At 44.7% G+C, this 26835-nt stretch overlaps 1 protein-coding gene across 2 annotated transcripts in view; it reads left to right on the top strand.

Annotated features, from left to right (window-relative positions):
* The window catches only part of CNTN5 (contactin 5), a 2165994-nt gene that overhangs the window by 432417 nt on the left and 1706742 nt on the right, over positions 1-26835 (top strand). For both annotated transcript variants that reach the window (XM_063951497.1, XM_063951498.1), the window contains exon 2: positions 24248-24332. The gene's annotated coding sequence lies outside the window, so the exon portion shown is untranslated. The remainder of the gene's footprint in view (positions 1-24247; positions 24333-26835) is intronic.

Below are 26835 nucleotides of genomic sequence, written 5' to 3' on the forward strand. Positions count from 1 at the left end.
TAGTCTGAGGGCAAATTTCTGTGATATTTGACATTTACAGTGTTTTTATATATAATATTTTGTGGCCGATGCAGAGTCAAGTGCAAGTCGGTGTAATCACTCACGCACTGCCTGCATCGAACTAAGGGCTGATTTTGAGGTAAAGTACTGTACAGATCCCCGTATTTTGGTTTGTGTTCTAAATCATAGTCATGTGTTGGTTTTGCATCTACATTTCTTCAAAAATTGATAAAAACAGATAAAATTATGTCACTTGAATGAATGCTAGTATGTACTTTCGCATCATGAACTACAGCTCATGCCCTCTCCATACATTCTTCCATGTGAAATAGCACCTAAAGGGACTAACATGCAATGCAAAACACGCAAACAATACCACACACACACAAATGACTTCTAGTAACTGCATCTCCTAGAAGGAGAGATGTGCACCGCCACCAACCCCCTTGTTTTGGTATTGGTTTCAGGTCTGTCACCATTATAGGCCAAAGCCTGGCTGGCTAATCAAAGCAACAGAGCAGCGGCACAAACACACGGAAATAACTTTAAGAATATAGCACATCTACAGTATGAAACATTGCGGCACAGCAGTGGCAGCCAGGATAACAGTTTAATAAACTATACGACCACACATTATTTTTTAACACAGTGCCTGAACCTGAACACACACGTTTTATTTCGTTTTTGTTTTTTTTAACACACTGCGAGTAACAGAGCAGCTAGTAATGATGGCACCTATTGAGTGTTATCCTTCTCTCTCCTGGAGTTCCTCCCTTCTCTCCTCAGGAGCATCTCCTTCTATCTCCTGCAGCCTTCCCTTCCCTTTCCTCCCATCCCTATTCTATAGCCTCCCCTTCTCTCTCATGAACGACTATCTCAGTCAATCAATGGTCAGTCCACTGATTTCAATGGGACTTTGAAATTGGTGCTCGAATCCAAAACCTGCAAGATCTGACAGTGGGAAGGTGACATTTTGCCTTGTTTTGGGATTGGAAGAAGGTGGGCATATCCGAGTCCTGGTTCGGATCCACTCGGATCCCGGAAATTCAGGCGGGCTTGGTTCTCTGAGAACTGAGCCCTTATCATTTCTACATAGAAGCTGCATAGGTCTAGTGATATTATACATTATTTTATATTATCGCAGCCCTGACTGGCAGTCCTGAGGAAAGAGCACACCTCTCCATGGAACTACCTGTCCAGTGCATGATTAGCAGATTGTGGGGTCTATACATGAAGCAGTGAAAAGTGTGAGAAGTGAGCCATTGGAGAAGTTGCCCATGGCAACCAATCAGCATTGAAGTAACATTTATAATTGCATACTATACAATTGTACGGAGCAGCTGATTGGTTGCCATAGTCAACTTCTCCACAGGCTCACTTCTCCACTCTTTTCACTGCTTCATGAATAGACCCTAGTGCTTCCCAATGGGAAGCCAGTGCCAGTGAAGCCAGAGCCCAGACTCTGACTGTCTCACTGTAGGTGGTGAAATTTATTGGCAGGGGTACAATCCCTAGGTAAAATACACTATTGAATCTACACCTTAGCGTTTCCAGATATTTCACTTTAATACTGTGTGTTGCTCTCATGGGAATCACATATTTTCAGATAAACAGCAATATCTGTAGGTTGTATAAAGGCTTAGAGACACCTTTATAGCCCTTTATAGATGCTAAGATAAGTCTTGCAATGGAAAAAGTATTATACATTCATATACCGCATTAGTATTTACTTTTAAACATATACAGTACCAATAAAAAGCAAATAGGGTTAATAATCTTTACAGTTTATTAATAGCTTGCCTTTAAGAGTATCGAGTACTCTTTTGGGAAAGATGTCATGTTCCCTCAACCTAATTATCACCTGATGTTATTATCACCTCATAATTAGATTTTGGCTGCACAAAAGGCCAAACGCAGGTGAAAATCCCATTAACTAGTGGTAACATCAAATGACTTAGAGCCTGTGAAGTGTTGCGATCTGTCATCGGTACTAAAGAAAGATGTAACAGGGCTGAATAAATTGAGAACAGTGGCTGCTGTATACAACACACAGGTCAGATTGTAAACTCTTCAGGATGTGGTCATTTTTTTCATGTATAATTAACCTCTACTTTTTACAGTCTCTACTTAGGGGTCTATTAATGAAGCAGTGAAGAGAATGGAGTAATAAGCCAATGGAGAAGTTGTCCATGGCAACCAATCAGTGTTGAGGTAACATTTATTGGTTTCCATGGGCAACTTCTCCACTGGCTCACTTCTCCACAAATCTATGTGCTACTGTTAATCCCACTTGCATTTTTATCTGGGTAGCATGGTTACATAGTGGTGAGCATTAATGTCTCGCAACATTAGGGTTGGAATCCAACCAGGACCTTCTATGTGTGGAGTTTGTATATTCTCGATGTGTTTGTGTGAGTTCCTCTGGTAGGTTCAGAAGGTACAGATTTGAAGCTCTGCTGGAGCATGGACGGATGTGAATGATTCAAAATTGTCTGCAAAATTGTCTGTAAAACGCTAATATGTACTGTAGGTTATATATAAGTAATTTAATAAATAAACAATAAATATTACCTCTAAAAATGCAAAAGTGCACCTACTTTACTACTACTGTTAAGAACATACACATGACCAGGAGTGCTGAAGGAGGGGCTGGGCTTGTTGGAGGTGCCCGGTGGGTGGCCAGGTCTGCTGTCCCCCCTCACTTCTTACCCTGTTAGTGGCCCAACGCACGCAGCTGTGTGCTAGACTGCGGTGGCTTCAGGGAGGCTGTAGCCTCAGTCTCCCTTGCCTGAATGATGAAGAGGGGATGAGTGGGGGTGGATGTCACACATACCAATTTTTCAGATTTTTTGATGGGATGCCACAATTAGGCCACACCCACAATACCCAACCCTGCACATGACAAGAACACTTTAAATAGCAGCCAGAACCATTTTATCAGCTGCAATCAACTCACTAATGTCTGCAGTGCTAGCTGTAAAGTTTTTGAGTACAGATGTTATAGATCCAGGTATAATAACAGAACTAAGAGTAATAATTGCAGTGCCATTAAACAAACATTTTAACCAGCCGCTTTTGGCAGGTGTGATTGTAAGTGCTTGGAGAATGGTGCGTTTTATTCCAGGATACGAAAAAAAGGCAGCAGGGAACAAAATAACTATAACCATAAGCATGTGAGTCTCATAAGAAAATGAACAGTTACTTAAAAATAGAACAATACAAGAAATTATAACTTAAAAATAGAAAAAATATTATTGACTATGTAGATTCAAGTTACAAGATACATGAATTTGCTGCTGAAAGGTCGTGTCAAACAAATGTAGAGGCTTTCCTAACCCAGTCATTAAAGTGACAGACCAGGGTGGATCAGCGGAGGTAGCTTATTTAGGTTTAGCGAACCATTTGATGAGATAAAGTAATAATGGCCAAGGGGTCAGTCATGGACCCGTGTTGTGTTGTGGGGTTTTACTTGTGATCAACAAGGGAACGTTTGTGTTTTTACAGGTGATATCTTAGGATGGGTAAAACATACTGTAGAGAAAACAGAGGAATGGACTTAGGGGAATCTTTCATTCAAACCATCAAAGTGTAAAACGAAGTCTGTGGAGTGTGACGGAGAATGCTGTTACTTTGCTTCCATTGTGGTATTACAGATAGGGGTTTTGCTTAATACTGTCCATTACTACATAATACTGTCCATTACTACAAGTGCTGCTGGACCACACCATCCACTCACCAACTGTACCTGTCAACTGCTCACCAGTGTGATGCCCCTAGTGGTTGGATGAACGTAATTACTTCCACCTGGCTTCATCACTGCCCCTGGAACTATGTGCTTCTGAGTGGTGTGTGTACAGTTTCCACTGCAGCACCGCTTTATTGGTTACTGTGGCTGGATCGTCTTACTTGGGATTAGGACGCACTGCACAGTAGTAGTGGAGGGGGAAAAAAATCCCCACAAGTCAGGGTAACTAGCGACAGGGACACAAACATCTGAAAGCAAAAAGCAGAATAAACACTGATGTAGTGTCAAGAACAATAGAGGTAAGTGACATCAAAGGTATTGTTTCAGATGCTATGAATGTCCGCTAGCAGTGCCGTCATAGTCAGTAAAACATTGGGGTGTTTACTGGAAAAGTAATAGCAGACAGGACAACATGAGTACTGTGGGTCTGATCAGGGGTGCCGACAGCTGTGCCCGGCCCAAGTAGTTGGGGGGAGGGGGGATTGGGGGACATGGCCAACGCTGGAAGGTGTGGCCAGCCCACCTCTTTAGGGAATATTTTAAAAAGTTTCTGTGCGGCCGCAGGGGGTGGGAGGGATCGTTTATAATCGCTCCCGCTCTCTGCATCTGCCTCTATCCCCAATGTAGCACACAGCAGTGTCCTCTCTCTCCCCGCTGCTGCTGTCTACAACGGGGAAGGGGGGGTAGGGGGACCACAGAACGCAGGCCCCTCCCAACAGGCCCAGGTAAAGAGTACCCACTCCCTCCTCTCTGCGCCACTGGGCCGGTTTCAGAGATTGAGTCTAATGCACAGCCGCTGCGCTAAAATATTATAGTGAAGCAAGAGGCATCTTATGTAAATAGACGACTAATGCCAGCTTCTGTGATCTGCTGCTGCATCCGAAGACGCAGCATCTTCCCCACCGCCAAATAGCATGTCAATCATACTGCAGCTTAGGGGACAGTGTTATCTTGCAGAACAAGATCTGCACCTGCTCAGATCTCACCCCATCGTAGATGTACATATACATAGGCAGATCCAGGGGGGGAGGCACTCGGGCCCGTGCCCACCCTGTCGTTTCTGACTTCTTTTTTTTCAAAAGGAGAACAGCAGCAGCACTACTGCTATTTCCGTCAATCAGATTTGATAAAAGAGTTGGCAGGCACTAGGACCCACCACGGCTCTAACAGCAAGTCTGTGTGGTAACCAATGGGGAGGCTGGAGCTGCAGCTCCAGCCTCCCCCTGCTCACACCGCAACCTACCAGAGTCCAGCCCAGGCGCGGGGTTCAAATGCCAGCATCGAGTAAAACTGTTACTTATGATGGCGCAGAAGGCTTCATTAGCCCTCACTGCACCGCCCAGTTTCCCAGCGCTTCCTCCTCCACTTCCTTTACCACCATGCTAGCTGCAGTCACACTCAGCCTCAGCTTTGAGAAGGCGGCCCGTGTGATTGTGACAGGGCTGTCCTGCAGATGTCTTATGCTGCTTGTTGGAGATCCAGCTGGCTGCTTCTGCTAATCAAAGATGGGCAGTTCGTGTCCTGCAGTCTGATTCTATGTGAGGATGCGCTCCTACAGCCAATCATTACCTGATGGCGTATTCTGTGAGGCCACGCCCCCTGTGATACCACACCCCTTATCTGGGAGCACACGTGCCTTAGGTGTATGTATATATAACTATTACCGTTCCCCTATCATGGTGCCCCCCCTCATTCATTTTCTTCTGGATCCGCCCCTGTACATATACCACTGAGTTTGGATGCGTCTCTGAATTAGACCCTAAGTATATGACCTACAGTGTTTATAGAGGTACAAATGCAATATATTAATTCTATGCTTTACAAAACAAGGACAGGAAAGTAATCAGCTCCTATATTACATTACTTGCTGCCTCTTTGTGTGATTGATCTATATCTGTGAGTAAATATGTCTATGGCCTTTGTCGTCCGACAATGTATTTACTATTTACTCGAGTTATTGTGACTTTTACAGTGATGCACTTTAATGTCAGTGTCCTTGTCTGATGCTGTATAATGTCATTTCCATTGCATTAAATATAGAAAATCTTCATATTTCTAATGTGCAGTAACTAGAAGTACTGTATACCAGTGATGAGTGAAACAGATGACCTAGGTACTATATAAGCAAATTGTATGTCAGCTCTTTGGCGTGGCAACCAACTAGACCCCTCCTCACACTATTGTTACTTTAAATGCTTTTCTTTAAATGCTTATACATGCAAATTCAGGGCAACTGAACCCCTAACCTATTCCACCCATTTCACCAACTGTTGTGCGAAGCTCCTCCTACCTTGGTGTAAACTCCTCCCCTTTAAAAGTCAATGGTTTGATACAGTTCGGAAGTTTAATGGGAAATTATGAATTTGATGCACCCAATTGCTGGGGGAAGCGGTTACAGAGAAGGAGGGCAGGAGGAGCTTGTAGAGGGGAAGGGTCTTCCATATCTTAGATAGCAGCTCCTCTTATTGTGTCTATCTGATTTAGATATTTAACAAACAAGTGGAGGTATTGCTCGTATTATTAAATCAGATTCAAGCTCTTATCTACTATATTCTATGAAGATAGCTAGAATCTGCTTGATTGCTATGGGCAACTCTTTCAATTGTTCTCAGTAGAAATGTTAATAAATTGTCCCCCCTTTGAGTGGCATTAAACAGTAAACATCAGCAACACCTCCTTACTTTCCTCCCTACACTACTGATATGATAATAGCACTTCAGCGTAGCATTATTAGAACGTGGCGATTGTTCGAATTAACAGTAGGTGTCCAAGTGGAGTGGCCCCATCCTGTCTCCTACATGTGAGGCCCATCCTGTCTCCTACATGTGAGGCCCATCCTGTCTCCTACATGTGAGGCCCATCCTGTCTCCTACGTGTGAGGCCCATCCTGTCTCCTACATGTGAGGCCCATCCTGTCTCCTACATGTGAGGCCCATCCTGTCTCCTACATGTGAGGGCCAGAGTTTGGGCAGGTTGATGTTACAAGATACTTACAACACCCATAACGATCAGTTTACGTCATAATTGCACTTAAATATAGCATATAGGGCCTAATTCAGGTTTGATCACAAATTGTGATCTAACCGAAATGTTTGCGTTGTCTCGGTGGACCTGTCCTGCGCATTCTCCTGCATTTACTTCGGGGGACCTGGAGTAAATGTGAATGCCTTTGCCTGATTTACAGGCAGAGGCACTCACGGGGCGAGAGGGGGGCGGCAACGCAAATTCTGTTTAGCAGAACTTACAATCCTTACTGAATAGGGTCCTTAGTGTAATACAACAATATAACAATATAATATGGTAAAGATAGCACAGCTAGAACTTTAGTGATCACAATATACAGCAAATGATATCTTCTTATTTTGAGTCATTTCATTCTGATTTATGTCTGATACAGCTTGTCTATACAGTATTTTGCGTGTGTACTCAAATACATGATACAGTACAATAGCTGCTCCGTTATAAATAGATACAAATTACTTATTTGCTGTTACTAAACAAAGACAGGTGTTAGCTCTGCAGCCCCCGCACAAACACTGTTGGTCTAAATGCACTGGAATATTGGGAGGGTCAAAAGCATATCACTGAAAGTCCTGATGCCAGGGCATCGATTTCATCTTCTCCAGACACACGGTCACTTTGATCACTGGCACATCTCTTATCAGGAACTGTGGCATTGTTGGCTGCATTGAACAATAAAAACTATAATAAACATTGTGTAAATGCTGCAACTGTTTGCACAGGTATACCCCTTTTCCACTAGCTCAAAAAACACAAGTAAATATACAGGGGGGGGCGCATTTACCCATGTTTTTTGCAAGTGGAGAAAGGTCCCCCTGCAAAAATCCGGATCAAGTGACCCGTGAATCCTACCCGGCTATCTACCTGGGTAGGATACGGGAATGATCCGGGTAGGGTTGTAGTGTAAACGGGAGCCATGTCGATGCGACACGGCTCCCGTTTACACTGTATGGAAGGGCGGCGCTGGGAGATCATGTGATTTCCCAGCGCCACCCCTGCCGCGTCACTAGCAGCGTCACCAACCCGGCAATATGCGGGGCTGGTGACTGCTGATGGGAAAGGGGCTGAGCACGGGTCGCAGCCGGGCAGCTCCCGTGTCAGGCTCCCGGCTGCGACCCGTGCTCGTAGGTGGTAAAGGGGTATAAGTAAGCTTGGGCTCATAGATTACAGATTGGCATTAGAATTAAAAGCAAGAACTACACATTGCCAACCTGTAGCTCTCCAGCTGTAGTTGAACTACAAATCCCACCAAGCCTTGGTACTTATAGTTCAACAATAACTGATAGTTTTTAATGTTCTGATAGACATTTTCAAAATATTTTTGCGGTGTCAGGTTTTTTAATGTTATGGCATATTAGGATTCACTTCAATGATTAGCTAAAAAAATTAAAAAGTGTGGTTCATTTACAAAGCCGACTCGCGGCACATCACAAATCTGCATTTACCCCGTAAAGAGAGCGTCCACTCTGGGCCCCGTCCACTCTGCTCAAACAGCCAGCCGGTCTGTATTCCCGGCGGCGGCTGCCGCCGGGGAAGCGGACCGCTGCTGCTACCACCCCTACATATCCTGGCGGCCGGCGGGCAACACCATTGAGACTGTCTGAAGCCGCCGCCACTCCCTTTCTGCTTAAGCTGCTCCCCTCCGTCCACCGCTGCCAGCACTCTGAGTCTCCGCCTCCGGCTCCCACCTCCTTAACCCTCGGATGCCCGGCTCCCGCCCTCGCTCCCCTGATCTCTCTGCTGCCCGGCACCCGCTTCCTGATCCCCCTGCTACCCCCCCCCCCATTAAATTTCACTTAGACACGACCCAAGTCAGACTCTTTCAGATATAAGCCAGACCTGTTTCAATGTGCGTTCACAGCAAAAAACCCAAGGGTTTTGGCTTATGTTTGAAAAGGGTGCAAACATTTGGCCTTCTGATGCTGTGCTTTATGAGCCTAACATTTAAATACTGATTACAACCAGATAAAATGTCTGAATCTTTCTCAAGGATGTAGACACTAGTATAGAAATACATAACACAAAATAGAAATACATAACACAAAATCAGCACATTACATACAGAAAGCCTTAGGGTCTTCGCACCTTTGTGGATTAAATTACAGAAATGTGCAGTATGTTAAGGTAAAAACAGTACATTTAACATGTCTGAGCATTACTATATGAGACAGCAGGCAGTGCCTGTGCAGCGATATTATACTGTGCCAGATACTGTACATATAGGAAGTGGTAAGACCAAAGATGAGCTTTTCTGGGCATCTACAATGAGGGCCGGTGACAGGGGGGGATCAAAGGGGACACTTGTACTGGGCCCCAAGGACCAGAGGGGCCCCAAAGATACACCGCTTAGTGCCCAGCAGGGATGTGAGCTGTCTTGTCCAAATAGGGCAGTGAGCTGTATGCGGTGTGCGTCCACTCTTCCAGCTCGGTTGCAGGCAGTTACGGGACATGGCAGATGCTCCGCTAGGCAGGATTCCCATACCTTTCGCCGGTCTCTTCTGGTGGGGTGTGAGGGCTGCATGGTACCTGCTGTGCGGTGTGAGGGACTGGATACTTGGGAGTGCAGCACAGGTGACTCTCTCCCCGGGGTAACAGTGGATTGGTGAGGGGATACAGGGCTTTGGGATGGGGTGAGGGATCTGGGAATTCAGCATGGAGTCATTGGGGAGATACAGACTGTGGTGTGTGGAGGAGGAAGGACAAATATACTGTACATATTTATATATGTGGAAACACAGAGTTAAGATGGTACTAGCGCAACCCTTCTATGCAGCATGTGTTGGATACTATGGTCTCGCGGGTGGGGGAGGAGCAGTTGCGGGAGTGCTGCGGGTGGGGTGGTGTGGTTGTGCCGCAGTGGCGGAGGGGCGGGTGCTGTGTGGTGGATGTTTGGAGCCACCGTGGGCGGTGGAGAGGGTGCCGCGGACGGGGCCCGGAGGTACTGCGAGTGGGGGAGGGGCGGGTAATGCCTCTCCTGCTTCTCCTCCTGGAAGCAGCTAAGCTGCTGTCCTCCCTTTGGCAGTGGCTCTCCCGGAGACTCGCACAGTAGCCAGTAACTATTGTTAGCGCCGGTGTCCCAACGCACCGCATTACAGGGAAGAAGATGCACTCAATAAACTACAGCTCCCAGCAGCCCTTAGCGCCAGAATACTTCGGCGCTAATGGCTGCTGGGAGCTGTAGTTTATTCAGTGCGTCTGCTTCCCTGTAATGTTGGGACACCAGCGCTAACAATAGTCACTGGCTGGCAGAACTGACTGACTGTCTGAATCAATGTAAAAGGTGAGAGTGCTGTGCAGTGTCAGTGACATTGCACACCCACTGCACTGCACAGCACTGTCACCTTTTACATTGATTCAGCGTCCAAACATTACCCTCCGCGATATCACCCACTCTATCCATTACATAAGCCATCTCGAGGCTTCCAGGCCGGCAGCCCAGGTGCTGTGTTGCGGAGTCAGGGCCTCTGGGGATCTGGGCGCGGCTGTGGTGTGGAGGCACTTCTGTGATATCACGTGCAGTGGAGGCTCTGGGGTTCAGAGAGTATGCGGCGCAGGGAGGGCTATGAAAGCCTTCTGCTACGCCACTTTCATGCACATCTATGGCGGTCGCCGCAGCAGCTTTTGTTCCACCTGCGCCGCGGCTAGGGAGTGGGGATTGTTGATGCTGGAGGGGGCAGGCGGACTGGCAGCAGGACATAGGACACTGCAGTAAAAGGTTTTGGGTTTTTTCCCTAGCTACAGCGCAGAGACTTGCTGCAAATGCAGTGGCATACCCTTCAGCTGTACGTTTTTAGCAGCTACAGTACTTTCTTTTATGGTAAGTACCGATTTTTGGCTCTCCAAACTTCCATTGAAAGTATAGGAAAAGGGTCACGCCCCCTTTTCAAATTTGTACCGATTTTTATGTGTAAATTGTTGCAGGGTATGCTGCTGCAGATGCAGTGGGCCTATTTTGGGGTGTGGACCTGGAGCTGCAGCTCCATCAGCCCCATTGTTAATCCTGCTCTGGGAACACACAGCAGACAAAGGGCAGAGCCTCCCATTGGATGTAACCTGTGTGGGAGGGTATTTCTCACCCAATCAGCTGTGGACTGGGTGTGATAGACCTGCTGCTAACCCAATGAGAGCTCCTAGCCACACCCAGCATTATACAAACAGGCACAGAGTCACAGATCTGGGCTATTATATAGGAGATGTGTAAAGATAAATATATATTTCTTTATTAACCGTTTCTTATATAGCACAGCAAATTCAGTTGCACTATATATATTAGAGATGAGCGGGTTCGGTTCCTCGGGATCCGAACCCCCCCGAACTTCACCCATTTTACACGGTTCCGAGGCAGCCTCAGATCCTCCCACCTTGCTCGGTTAACCCGAGTGCGCCCGAACGTCATCATCCCAGTGTCGGATTCTCGCGAGATTCGTATTCTATATAAGGAGCCGCGCGTCGCCGCCATTTTCACTCGTGCATTGGAGATGATAGCGAGAGGACGTGGCTGCGTTCTCTCAGTTTCTGTGTTCAGTGTGCTGCAAATATCTGTGCTCAGTGTGCTGAAAATATCTGTGCTCAGTGTGCTGCAAATATATGTGCTCAGTGTGCTGAAAATATCTACGTTCTCTGCCTGAAAAACACTCCATATCTGTGCTGCATTGTAGTATATAGTAGGACAGTGCAGAATTTTGCTGACCACCAGTATATATATAGCAGTACGGTACAGTAGTCCACTGCTCTATCTCTGTGTCGTCAAGTATACTATCCATCCATACCTGTGCTGCATTTTAGTTGTGCGCAGTATATCAGTGGCGCACCCAGGGGGGGTTTCCGAGTACCCATAAACCCCCCTCCACTAAAAAAAGCTGCATGAGTATTATTAATGACTGTCTAGCGTCCTCTGCAGCCTGCTGTCTTCCTGGTGGCACATGTAAGTGCAATAAAAGTTTACTTTATTTTAATTATAGTACATATATATCCATGTGCCTACATATATACACATGTATATACATACATACATACATACATACATATAAACACACACACACACACACACACACATATGATATATATATATATATATATATATATATATATATATACACATGTGTATATATATGTGTACTGTATGTGTGTGTATGTATATATATATATATATATATATATATATATGTATGCATGTTTAATATGCTATGTATATTTGTATATGGGTTCACTACGATCTCCCGGCGGCCGGCCTCCCGGCAACCAGCATACCGGCGCCGGGAGGCCGTCCGCCGGCTTACCAACAGTGTGGCGAGCGCAAATGAGCCCCTTGCGGGCTCGCTGCGCTCGCCACGCTACGCGCGCCACACTATTCTATTCTCCCTCCAGGGGGGTCGTGGACCCCCACGAGGGAGAATAAGTGTCGGTATGCCGGCGGTCAGGCTCACGGCGCCGGTATGCTGGTCGCCGGGAGCCCGACCGCCGGCATACTGAAGACCACCCGTGTATATGAATGTGTGTGTGTATGTATATATATATATATATATATATATATATATATATGTGTGTGTAGATATATATATATATATATATATATATATATATATATAAAATTGGGGGAATAGGGGTACCGGCGACGAGTGTGGCTAAAAACTATGTTTTTAAAGCTTAAAGTTAGGAGCCAAAAAATGTTTCTTTTAAAATTTAATTTTTTTTAATATATATGAGAGTAAAAACAGTTTCCAAGAATGGTTAAAAAACAAGCATAAAAAAACTTTTTGTCCATAAATAAGCAGTAAAAATACACTTAAAAGGACAGGAATTCAAAAAACTTAGCTTGTAAAATGTGGGTGGTCAGTATAGGCCCAACGCGTTTCGTCTCAACAGACTTCTTCACCCCTTGAAGAAGTCTGTTGAGACGAAACGCGTTGGGCCTATACTGACCACCCACATTTTACAAGCTAAGTTTTTTGAATTCCTATCCTTTTAAGTGTATTTTTACTGCTTATTTATGGACAAAAAGTTTTTTTATGCTTGTTTTTTAACCATTCTTGGAAACTGTTTTTACTCTCATATATATTAAAAAATTTTAAATTTTAAAAGAAACATTTTTTGGCTCCTAACTTTAAGCTTTAAAAACATAGTTTTTAGCCACACTCGTCGCCGGTACCCCTATCCCCCCAATTTTATACCTTTTTAACATTACCATACCAGTTTTGTATTTTTAGGGGTGGGCTGACACCTTTTTAAGGTTAAGTGGGCGTAAAGCTTTTATAACGGAAGTTTTTAAACACAATCGTATAGTTTTTACTGAGATTTTAACCTCACAAGTGGCACTGTACTATCTCTTTTTTACATATATATATATATATATATACACACACACACACAGACACACTAGATTTACGGACCCAGCATATACTGGGTCACCTCAGTCCCCTCCCCCGTGATTGGCTCCGCCCAGTTCTGGAAACCCCCCCATGCAAATCCTGCGTTTGCCACTGTATATAGTAGGAGGACAGTGCAGAATTTTGCTGACCACCAGTATATATATAGCAGTACGGTACAGCAGTCCATTGCTCTACCTCTGTGTCGTCAAGTATACTATCCATCCATACCTGTGCTGCATTTTAGTTGTGCGCAATATATAGTAGGAGGACAGTGCAGAATTTTGCTGACCACCAGTATATATATAGCAGTACGGTACAGTAGTCCATTGCTATACCTCTGTGTTGTCAAGTATACTATCCATCCATACCTGTGCTGCATTTTAGTTGTGCGCAGTATATAGTAGGAGGACAGTGCAGAATTTTGTTGACCACCAGTATATATAGAGCAGTACGGTACAGTAGTCCATTGCTCTACCTCTGTGTCGTCAAGTATACTATCCATATGTGTGCTACATGTGCTGTTTGGGGACAATTTTTTGAAGTGCCATCCTGTCTGACACTGCAGTGCCACTCCTAGATGGGCCAGGTGTTTGTGTCGGCCACTTGGGTCACTTAGCTTAGCCATCCAGCGACCTTGGTGCACCTCTTTTTTTCTTTGCATCATGTGCTGTTTGGGGACTATTTTTTGAAGTGCCATCCTGTCTGACACTGCAGTGCAACTCCTAGATGGGCCAGGTGTTTGTGTCGGCCACTTGGGTCGCTTAGCTTAGCCATCCAGCGACCTTGGTGCACCTCTTTTTTTCTTTGTATCACGTGCTGTTTGGGGACTATTTTTTAAATCTGCCATTTCTGTCTGACACTGCAGTGCCACTCCTAGATGGACCAGGTGTTTGTGTCGGCCACTTGGGTCGCTTGGCTTAGTCATCCAGCGACCGCGGTGCAAATTTTAGGACTAAAAATAATATTGTGAGGTGTGAGGTGTTCAGAATAGACTGGAAATGAGTGGAAATTATGGTTATTGAGGTTAATAATACTATGGGATCAAAATGACCCCCAAATTCTATGATTTAAGCTGTTTTTGAGGGTTTTTTGTAAAAAAACACCCGAATCCAAAACACACCCGAATCCGACCAAAAATTTTCAGGGAGGTTTTGCCAAAACGCGTCCGAATCCAAACACGGCCGCGGAACCGAATCCAAAACCAAAACACAAAACCCGATAAATTTCCAGTGCACATCACTACTATATATAGATCCAGAGTTCCGCACTCTCACCATATGATCCAACAACGGGGTGCTCTGTACAGGTGCAATTGTACCGAATATCCACCACTTCAAATCAGGCACTCTCCTCAATATCAAATGCAATAGTGGTATATATATGTATACATATATCTAAAAATAATAATTTGAGGGGGCCCCAGAAATATGACTGTGCCAGGCCCCAAGATTTCTGTTTCTGGCCCTGTCTACAATCATACGTCATTTACTGTACCGTGAATGCACAATGCAGTACAGGTTATCTTCAATGGACAACTATAGCTTTACAATGATTATAACATGACTATGGAGGTCATTCAGATCTGACCGCTGCTGTGCGTTTTCGCACCGTGGGTGATCAGGTCCTAACTGCGCATGCGTATGCACCGCAATGCGCACACACGTCCGGCAACAACAACGGGCATCGCAGGTCAGCGATGGGATGGTGCAAAAAATCCGATCGCACCGGCGTTCTCAAGGTGATTGACAGGAAGAGGTCGTTTGTGGTTGGCAAATGAACATTTACAGGGAGTGTCTGGAAAACGCAGACATTACCAAGCGTTTTCAGGGAGGGTGTCTGATGTCAGCTCTGGCTCAGATTAGCCTGTTCTCATCGCACTGGAGGAGTAAGTCCTGGGTTGCGCACAGACTGCACAAAGTAAATTTTCATAGCTCGGCATACACTTGTGATAGCACACTTACACAGCAAATTTACACTCCCCCTGGAGGCGGCGACTATCTGATCGCAGGACAGCAAAATTAGCAGCCCAGTGATCAGATCTGAATTACCCCCTACGAGCATTGATGGCTCAAAGTAGGAGGTAAGCAAAGAAATTGATATTGGAAAACATGTTGGCTTTCTTGCATTTAACAAAACATGTCTTTACTTTTTATAATCAACATCAAATACTACACCTACTGTTTGCAGTTTCTTGATCTATTAAATGATTCTTCCAGATTTTCTCTACTTTTATTTCAAAGGAATGCTTCATCTTCTCCTTCTTCCCCTCCTCCTTTTCTTACTCCTCCTCCTCCTATTGTTCCTCTTCTTCTTCTCCTAGATTTTGTCTGAGTATCTACTTTTATTTCATAGGAATGCTGACATCTCCTCCTCCTCCTCTTCCTCCTCCTTCTTCTTCTTCTTCTTCTTCTTCTTCTTCTTCTTCTCCTTCTACCTCCAGAATTTGTCTGAGTCTCTACATTTATTTCAAATGAATGGTGAAAGCTCCTCCTCCTCATCTTCTGCCTCCTCCTTTTCTTCCTCCTCCTCCTCCTCTTGTTCTTCTTCTTCCAGATTTTGTCTGAGTTTCTACTTTTATTTCAAAGGAATGCTGAAAGCTTCTGCAGTATGTTGCTCTTTTGTGAAATTCAAACTGAAGACAATATTGCCCCAAGTGGACAAATGAATTATTATCTGCAGAATACTTGTTTGGAATTGCTAAAAAGGGTCACCTCCAAACTATTGAAAGTAGCCAAATAGAAATTACTGCATCATGATAGAACGATGGAATCCTAAATATGATCCTGCAGTATGTCCTTGGAGATGTACTTGGAGATCCTATGTAGATGTGCTTGAAACCACATGTTTTGTTTTTGTTTCTAAAACATGTGTTGGTTTGACAAAACCACCCTCAAGTGTTTTGGTTCTTATTTGGCTAGTTTAAAACCAATAAACAATATTGATAATCAAACAGATTTAATCAATTTTTAACGCGAAAATTAACGCAAGTTAGGATGTATCTGGATTTTTCTTGTTGGCTATCCAAAAAAAATGACATCCGAGAGCCAATAAGATGTTGTTTTGAGATCCAGGTAAATCCGAACCCACACATCTCTAATAAAAATCAATAAAAAAAATCCAAATTCCGAAACACAGGAAGATTGGAATGGGGACTCAGTTCGGATCAGATCTCCTTGGGGGTCTGGACTGGGTTTTGGTTTGAATCAACATAAGTCAAGTAGATTGGAGAACCAATCCGGACATCTCTAGTCCTACAGTATGTAGGTAAGCCTCAGAGCACCAGACCTACACCACTGAGTCTAGATCTATCTATAGAAACATTAATTAAAGACTATAAGCAAAACATAAAGGTTTCATCTCCCTAACTCTGCACCCCTGTGAAATGGCTTTATTCTGTCATGAAACCCAACTTGCATGATTTTTTTTCTTCTTGTCCAAGTGTTTAAGAATATAAGATTTGAGTTAAACATAATAATTATTTTGTTTTACATGTTTCTCTTAAACTACAAAAACTTTGTTACGCCTACAAGTTTTAAACTACGAAAACTTTGTTACTTCTACAAGTTTCTACAAGTTTCCTTACATCTTGAGTTTTTGCAGCTGTGTACTTTCTTGACATTTTCACACTTTCTGTGCTTCAAACCTACGACTGAAGAATGAAGTGCAAATGTTACCGTGAACTATCTCACATTACTTTGCTGTGTAAACTGTTGATTCAATTGTAGCATAAAGATATTTTGTTCCAGCAAGCACATGACAAGATACTAGGATCACAAGGTATCTGGTCTTTAGGTCGACAGCACTTAGGTCGACACTCATTAGGGTGACCACTATTGGTCGACATGCATTAGGTTGGCATGGTCACTAGGTCGACATGGTAGCTAGGACGACATAGCAAAGGTCGACGCATGAAAAGGTCAACATGAGTTTTTCATATTTTCTTAATTTTTGTAACTTTTTCATACTTTACAATCCACGTGGACTACGATTGGATTAGTAACCTGCACTTGGCACCTCGCCCGAAGCATGGCAAGCAAAGCGAGCCATTCGATGGGACATGGTGCGCTAATTGGGGTTTCCGGTCTCTTTACGAAGAAAATGACACCAAAAATATATTTAAAAAACTCATGTCGACCTTTCCCCATGTCGACCTTATCATGTCGACCTAATGGCCTTGACGACCTATTTCAGGTGTCGACCTAGTCACTGTCAACCAATAGTGGTCGACATAATGACTGTTGACCTAGTTACTGTCGACCCTATGATCCACACCCCATCACAGCGTCAGTGTTGTTCTACTGCCACTTTGAGTTAGGTAGTGGCTACTGTATGTAAATCTTCTTCCAAATACTTATGTGCCATCTGTCACTATTTTTTAGTGGTAGTCACGGTTTTCAGTGACCAAAAGGTCAAAAAAAAATAAAGCACGTTGTTTGGTGAGATTGTGGTGTTGTCTGTTTTGTGCCAAACTACCTGTTGGCAACGTCGGCAGTTATGCTGTAGGATTAAATATAATATTTCATGCAACTGGCATATTTTATTCTCTAAGTAACCGAATGTGTCTACATGGTACTACTATAGGTTCTTGTGTAATGATTTTCTGGAATGGAAATGCAGTAAAGTAAATTTATTTAAGTCTGCTAAATGCTGAAATATTACAACCAGTAAAAAAAAGTTCTTTACATTACCTGTTTTACAACATGCACACGTAAAGAGTGTAAGCTCTTTAGGTCAGAGCATTGCCGCGGCTTATTGGTGCTAATTAGCTAGCCCCCGGCAGGACTATTAGCCCCGGTAAATTACCTAAGGGGGATATCCAATAAGTCCCGTCAGGGGCTAGCTAATTAGCCCCGATAAATAGCGGCACGTGCCGGTTTATTGGGGATTTTGTTTCACCTGCCTCCAGCAGGCGAAGCAAAATCCTCGGAAACAGACCCATTTTCGTACGAAAACGGGGTTGTTTCACACGAAAACACACAGGTTTCACTGAACCTGTGTGCTTTAGGGAAAAGGGTTTTTCTCTGACGTCCTAGTGGATGCTGGGAACTCCGAAAGGACCATGGGGAATAGCGGCTCCGCAGGAGACTGGGCACAAAAGTAAAAGCTTTAAGACTAGCTGGTGTGCACTGGCTCCTCCCCCTATGACCCTCCTCCAAGCCTCAGTTAGATTTTTGTGCCCGAACGAGAAGGGTGCAATCTAGGTGGCTCTCCTGAGCTGCTTAGAGTAAAAGTTTAAATTAGGTTTTTTATTTTCAGTGAGTCCTGCTGGCAACAGGCTCACTGCATCGAGGGACTAAGGGGAGAAGAAGCGAACTCACCTGCGTGCAGAGTGGATTGGGCTTCTTAGGCTACTGGACATTAGCTCCAGAGGGACGATCACAGGCCCAGCCATGGATGGGTCCCAGAGCCGCGCCGCCGTCTCCCTTACAGAGCCAGAAGAGCAGAAGAGGTCCGGAAAATCGGCGGCAGAAGACGTCCTGTCTTCAATAAGGTAGCGCACAGCACCGCAGCTGTGCGCCATTGCTCTCAGCACACTTCACACTCCGGTCACTGAGGGTGCAGGGCGCTGGGGGGGGGCGCCCTGAGACGCAATAAAAATACCTTATATGGCAAAAAAATACATCACATATAGCTCCTGGGCTATATGGATGCATTTAACCCCTGCCAGGATACATAGAAAAACGGGAGATAAGGCCGCCGATAAGGGGGCGGAGCCTATCTCCTCAGCACACTGGCGCCATTTTCCCTCACAGCTCCATTGGAGGGAAGCTCCCTGGCTCTCCCCTGCAGTCACTACACTACAGAAAGGGTTAAAAAAGAGAGTGGGGCACTAATTAGGCGCAGTATAAACAATACAGCAGCTATAAGGGGAAAAACACTTATATAAGGTTATCCCTGTATATATATAGCGCTCTGGTGTGTGCTGGCAAACTCTCCCTCTGTCTCCCCAAAGGGCTAGTGGGGTCCTGTCCTCTATCAGAGCATTCCCTGTGTGTGTGCTGTATGTCGGTACGTTTGTGTCGACATGTATGAGGAGAAAAATGATGTGGAGACGGAGCAGATTGCCTGTAATAGTGATGTCACCCCCTAGGGGGTCGACACCTGAGTGGATGAACTGTTGGAAGGAATTACGTGACAGTGTCAGCTCTGTATAAAAGACAGTGGTTGACATGAGACAGCCGGCTACTCAGCTTGTGCCTGTCCAGACGTCTCATAGGCCGTCAGGGGCTCTAAAGCGCCCGTTACCTCAGATGGCAGATATAGACGCCGACACGGATACTGACTCCAGTGTCGACGGTGAAGAGACAAATGTGACTTCCAGTAGGGCCACACGTTACATGATTGAGGCAATGAAAAATGTTTTACACATTTCTGATAATACAAGTACCACCAAAAAGGGGTATTATGTTCGGTGAGGAAAAACTACCTGTAGTTTTCCTGAATCTGAGAAATTAAATGAGGTGTGTGATGATGCGTGGGTTTCCCCCGATAACAACTGATAATTTCTAAAATGTTATTGGCATTATATCCTTTCCCGCCAGAGGTTAGGGTGTGTTGGGAAACACCCCCTAGGGTGGATAAAGCGCTCACACGCTTGTAAGGGCTCTACCCTCTCCTGAGATGGCCGCCCTTAAGGATCCTGCTGATAGAAAGCAGGAGGGTATCCTAAAATGTATTTACACACATACTGGTGTTATACTGCGACCAGCAATCGCCTCAGCCTGGATGTGCAGTGCTGGGTTGGCGTGGTCGGATTCCCTGACTGAAAATATTGATACCCTAGATAGGGACAGTATATTATTGCCTATAGAGCATTTAAAAGATGCATTTCTATATATGCGTGATGCACAGCGGAATATTTGCCGACTGGCATCAAGTCTAAGTGCGTTGTCCATTTCTACCAGTAGAGGGTTATGGACACGACAGTGGTCAGGTGATGCGGATTTCAAACGGCATTTGGAAGTATTGCCTTATTAAGGAGAGGAGTTATTTGGGGTCGGTCTTTCAGACCTGGTGGCCACGGCAACAGCTGGGAAATCCATGTTTGTACTCCAGGTCGCCTCTCAACATGAGAAGACGCCGTATTATCAGGCGCAGTCTTTTCGTGGACAAGCGGGCAAAAGGTTCCTCATTTCTGCCCCGTGACAGAGGGAGAGGAAAAAGGCTGCAGAAATCAGCCAGTTCCCAGGAACAGAAACCCTTTCCCGCCTCTGCCAAGCCCTCAGTATGACGCTGAGGCTTTACAAGCAGAATCAGGCACGGTGGGGGGCCCGTCTCAATGAATTTCAGCGCGCAGTGGGCTCACTCGCAAGTAGACCCCTGGATCCTTCAGGTGATATCTCAGGGGTACAAATTGGAATTCGAGACGTCTCCCCCTCGCCGTTTCCTAAAGTCGGCTTTACCGATGTCTCCTTCTGACAGGGAGACAGTTTTGGAAGCCATTCACAAGCTGTATTCCCAGCAGGTGATAATCAAGGTACCCCTCCTGCAACAGGGAACGGGGTATTATTCCACACTGTTGTGGTACCGAAGCCGGACGGCTCGGTGAGACCGATTCTAAATCTAAAATCTTTGAACACTTACATACAGAGGTTCAAATTCAAGATTGAGTCACTCAGAGCAGTGATTGCGAACCTGGAAGAAGGGGACTACATGATGTCTCGGGACATCAAGGATGCTTACCTTCATGTCCAAATTTACCCTTCTCACCAAGGGTACCTCAGGTTTATGGTACAGAACTGTCACTATCAGTTCAGACGCTGCCGTATGGATGGTCCACGGCACCCCGGGTCTTTACCAAGGTAATGGCCGAAATGATGATATTCCTTCGAAGGAAGGGAATTTTAGTTATCCCTTACTTGGACGATTCCCTGATAAGGGTAAGATCCAGGGCACAGTTGGAGGTCGGTGTAGCACTATCTCAGGTAGTGTTGCGGCAGCACGATTGGATTCTCAATATTCCAAAATCGCAGCTGGTTCCGACGACTCGTCTTCTGTTCCTAGGGATGATCCTGGACACAGTCCAGAAAAAGGTGTTTCTCCCGGAGGAGAAAGCCAGGGAGTTATCCGAGCTAGTCAGGAACCTCCTAAAACCGAGCCAAGTCTCAGTGCATCAATGCACAAGGGTTCTGGGTAAAATGGTGGCTTCCTACGAAGCAATCCCATTCGGCAGATTCCATGCAAGAACTTTCCAGTGGGACCTGCTGGACAAATGGTCCGGGTCGCATCTTCAGATGCATCAGCGGATAACCCTGTCACCAAGAACAAGGGTGTTCCTCCTGTGGTGGTTGCAGAGTGCTCATCTTCTAGAGGGCCGCAGATTCGGCATTCAGGACTGGGTCCTGGTGACCACGGATGCCAGCCTGCGAGGCTGGGGAGCAGTCACACAGGGAAGGAATTTCCAGGGCTTATGGTCAAGCCTGGAGACATCACTTCACATAAATATCCTGAAGCTAAGGGCCATTTACAATGCTCTAAACTTAGCAAGACCTCTGCTTCAAGGTCAGCCGGTGTTGATCCAGTCGGACAACATCACGGCAGTCACCCACGTAAACAGACAGGGTGGCACAAGAAGCAGGAGGGCAATGGCAGAAGCTGCAAGGATTTTTCGCTGGGCGGAAAATCATGTGATAGCACTGTCAGCAATTCCGGGAGTGGACAACTGGGAAGCAGACTTCCTCAGCAGACACGACCTCCACCCGGGAGAGTGGGGACTTCACCCAGAAATCTTCCACATGATTATAAACCGTTGGGAAAAACTCGACAGGTATTGCGCCAGGTCAAGGGACCCTCAGGCAATAGCTGTAGACGCTCTGGTAACACCGTGGGTGTACCAGTCAGTGTATGTGTTCCCTCATCTGCCTCTCATACCCAAGGTACTGAGATTGATAAGATGGAGAGGAGTAAGCACTATATTCGTGGCTCCGGATTGGCCAAGAATGACTTGGTAACCGGAACTTCAAAAGATGCTCACGGAGGATCCGTGGCCTCTACCTCTAAGAAGGGACCTGCTTCAGCAAGGACCCTGTCTGTTCCAAGACTTACCGCGACTGCATTTGACGGCATGGCGGTTGAACGCCGGATCCTGAAGGAAAAAAGGCATTCCGGATGAGGTCATCCCTATCCTGATCAAAGCCAGGAAGGATGTAACCGCAAAACATTATCACCGCATTTGGCAAAAATATGTTGCGTGGTGCGAGGCCAGTAAGGCCCGACGGAGGAAATTCAACTGGGTCGATTCCTACATTTCCTGCAAACAGGAGTGTCTATGGGCCTGAAATTGGGGTCCATTAAGGTTCAAATTTCGGCCCTGTCAATTTTCTTCCAAAAAGAACTAGCTTCAGTCCCTGAAGTTCAGACGTTGTAAAAGGGGTACTGCATATACAGCCTCCTTTTGTGCCTCCAGTGGCACCTTGGGATCTCAATGTAGTTTTTGGGTTCCAAAAAGTCACATTGGTTTAAACCACTTAAATCTGTGGAGTTAAAATATCTCACATGGAAAGTGGTCATGCTGTTGGCCCTGGCCTGGGCCAGGCGCGTGTCAGAATTGGCGGCTTTATCCTGTAAAAGCCCTTATCTGATTTTCCATTCGGACAGGGCGGAATTGAGGACTCGTCCTCAGTTTCTCCCTAAGGTGGTTTCAGCGTTTCACCTGAACCAACCTATTGTGGTGCCTGCGGCTACTAGGGACTTGGAGGACTCCAAGTTGCTAGACGTTGTCAGGGCCCTGAAAATATATGTTTCCAGGACGGCTGGAGTCAGAAAATCTGACTCGCTGTTTATCCTGTATGCACCCAACAAGCTGGGTGCTCCTGCTTCTAAGCAGACTATTGCTCGTTGGAATTGTAGTACAATTCAGCTTGCACATTCTGTGGCAGGCCTGCCACAGCCAAAAATCTGTAAATGCCCACTCCACAAGGAAGATGGGCTCATCTTGGGCGGCTGCCCGAGGGGTCTCGGCTTTACAACTTTGCCGAGCAGCTACTTGGTCAGGAGCAAATACGTTTGTAAAATTCTACAAAATTGATACCCTGGCTGAGGAGGACCTGGAGTTCTCTCAATTGGTGCTGCAGAGTCATCCGCACTCTCCCGCCCGTTTGGGAGCTTTGGTATAATCCCCATGGTCCTTTCGGAGTTCCCAGCATCCACTAGGACGTCAGAGAAAATAAGAATTTACTTACCGATAATTCTATTTCTCATAGTCCGTAGTGGATGCTGGGCGCCCATCCCAAGTGCGGATTGTCTGCAATACTTGTACATAGTTACAAAAATCGGGTTATTATTGTTGTGAGCCATCTTTTCAGAGGCTCCTCTGTTATCATGCTGTTAACTGGGTTCAGATCACAGGTTGTACGGTGTGATTGATGTGGCTGGTATGAGTCTTACCCGGGATTCAAAATCCTTCCTTATTGTGTACGCTCGTCCGGGCACAGTATCCTAACTGAGGCTTGGAGGAGGGTCATAGGGGGAGGAGCCAGTGCACACCAGCTAGTCTTAAAGCTTTTACTTTTGTGCCCAGTCTCCTGCGGAGCCACTATTCCCCATGGTCCTTTCGGAGTTCCCAGCATCCACTACGGACTATGAGAAATAGAATTATCGGTAAGTAAATTCTTATTTTTTTTTTTTTACAGGTGATCCATCTGGATAGGCTGTAAAAAAAAATCGGTGATCCGAAAAACAGCCATTTTTCGGACCCCATGTTTTACCGGGAATAGTGTTATCAAAATATCAATGAAAGCAGCAGCATAATTCAGTTGATTTTTTTTTTTTTGTTTCATTAAATTATATAAGTTTTGGAAATACAGTATATAGAATATTTTTCCTAGTTTCTTGTACCAATGTATTTTATGTAACATTATCCAAGTGTGTCTAGATGGTTTCAAATAAGCCGTTTATACATACAAGATCAGAAATCAGCATAATAAACATTTCTCATATCTAAAAAAGTTATGTAGTAAGATAACAGTTCTAAATATGGAAAGTCAGTACAATTAGAATTAACATGTAAATCATATCTTATGACTGATAATAGTTTGCAATATGATAAACTCATCTAAGCGATGAAATTACAAGTTTTCATATTTTATATTGTTTTTTTTTTTTGTTTTTCTAGGATAATATTTGCTGAAATGTACAGAATCTGCCTGTTTGATTCCTCATTTCAGAAGGCTTCTGCTTAAAGGCACCTACAGTAAGGGGTAAGTTGAATGTTTTTATTTCTATTCTAATATACAAAACTGTTTATATCGCACTGACTGTTTATATGTCTTGGTATTATCTTTCTTGCTGCATATTGGCCCTCATTCCGAGTTGATCGCTCGCTGCCGTTTTTTGAAGCTCAGCGTTCAGGTTACTACTGCGCATGCGTATGCACCGCAATGCGCAGACATGTCGTACGGGTACAAAACAGCATCGTTGCTGTGCAATGCTTCTAGCGACGAATCCATTCGCACAACTGATTGCAAGGAGATTGACAGGAAGAGAGCGTTTATGGGCGTCAACTGACCGTTTTCCGGGAGTGGTAGGGAAAATGCAGGCGTGTCCAGGCGTTTGCAGGGCGGGTATCTGACGTCAATTCCGGGACCGCACAGGCTGAAGTGATCGCAAGGGCTGAGTAAGTTCAGACCAACTCAGAAACTACAAAAAACTTTTCCACACCGCTTGGCTTCACATGCGATCGCACACTTGCAAAGCGAAAGTACACTCCCCCTTGGGCAGCGACTATGCATTTGCACGGCTGCAAAAAGTAGCTAGCGAGCGATCAACTCGGAATGAAGTTCAATATCTGTTACGGAAATTGTCGATTTTAGCGGTAGACAGATGTTTTTATGGTGAATCAGTCGCGTTTCATTCTCCTCTGCTTATACCTCTCCGTCGTCTATAGCAGGTGCCTCACGCATGCCTGTGTTGAATATATGACATAGAGTTGTGTCCCTATTATTACAAATGCATATGGAATCCACGTTTGTGAGCAATGAGTTGCAAACATCCATTTACTTATTTAGTGCATGTAGACTTTTGGTTCTGGAAACCGGTTTAATAATTTATGCCCAATGCAGTGTTGTTCAGAGTAGAATGCACAGGGTACACACATTTGTTGCAACGACTCCATTGTATAAAATATATACTGTATGTAGGTAATTAAAGGATATGTTCTTGCTTGCTATCCATTCTGTGCTGCTTGGTGATTTGGGCAAAAGAGAGCAAGTTCTCACCATCAACTAGATCAGCAGCTGAATAACTGTGTCTGAATTCCCCAATACCGGGCCATAGTTAATTTTTCTGTAGCAACTGGGAGCAATCTATGATGGAATTGCTTCCTTACCCCTATGGGTTATTTACTGCCCAGGCAGAGCAAAGATAACATTAATCTTGAATTATCTCCTAGTCTTATGTTTCTTAGTAAGAACGTAATTTATCCAGTATAATAGTTTATTGTTGATGATTATACTGTAGGTGAAGTCTACCAAGGGCCCTTGGAAATGTAAATGTATACAGTTCCCAGTATACACCATTTAAACAGTGTATTACATTGCATTTGCAAGTGTTACCCTTCACTGTCAATGCTCCAATACCCGATCAGCCATACAGTCACAAATACAATGTTCATGGCCGCTGCTCCCCAGTGAGCCAGTCTATCTAGCTTTCTGGGATCCACCCATGGGTGTCGATTTTAATGAAGCTGATGTTACATACAGAAGAAAGTCTATGACTGAGGGGTATATACCATAGAACTCTTAACTGAAGCCCTCATTGATTTTGCTTTAGTTGCACTTTTTATTGTTTCTAAAAACACAACATGTATACAGTATGTATGGATTACACAGTGCTATAAATGATAAACCCATATATAAAAAAAAAAAAAAAAAATATATATATATATATATATATATATATATATGTATTTCCAGGGGATGGTGGGTACCCAAAATATTAAGATTCACCAGGGAGTGTGTATGGGGAACTGCAAGAAATATACATACTGGAGATACAGTATCTGCTGCCTCCCCCCCCCCCCCCACCACACACACACACACACACACACACACACACACACACACACACACACTGTTCACAAACTCCAAAGTGTCCCCCACCAAAATCTATGCTAAAAGGCTGAATTTTCAAAGCTCCAGATTGCAAAACATTCCCGTTCTTGGCCTGGTAGCTAACCCATCATCAGTCTATAGGCCAATAGATCACACAATTTACGAGTACAGGGAGCTGTAGATTGATGACTGTGTAAGAACAATAGTGCATCTGGGTCCTGAATGCAAAAGTAAAATGATCTAATTAACTTTCATGCATTGCAAGTATGGGCCTAACCCTACCGGTGGCCCTGCCCCTGCATGTGAATATTGGTAAATCCTTGAGATCCTTAATTTTCTATTATCGTGATAAAAAATTATAATGATCAAGACCAAATTCCCAATAATTCATTGCTATGCCCCAAAAAGTGGTGACTCTTTTTCTAACATTTTATTGATTTTTTTTTAAATGAATATGAGAAGTTCTCAGAATAAACACATATAACTGAATTGCAAGGACATATATTTAGTAAACTAAAAAAAAAAATTAAAACGTTGGCATACCCCAGCAGGGTCGGATTGGCCCACAGGGGTACAGGGAAATCCCAGGTTGGCCCCATTACCAAAGGGCCACACACCCCCTGCTCTCAGGTTCAGGTTCCAGACCAAACAC

The sequence above is a fragment of the Pseudophryne corroboree genome, chromosome 2 (genome assembly GCF_028390025.1).
Source record: "Pseudophryne corroboree isolate aPseCor3 chromosome 2, aPseCor3.hap2, whole genome shotgun sequence".
In the NCBI taxonomy this organism is placed as follows: Eukaryota; Metazoa; Chordata; class Amphibia; order Anura; family Myobatrachidae; genus Pseudophryne; species Pseudophryne corroboree.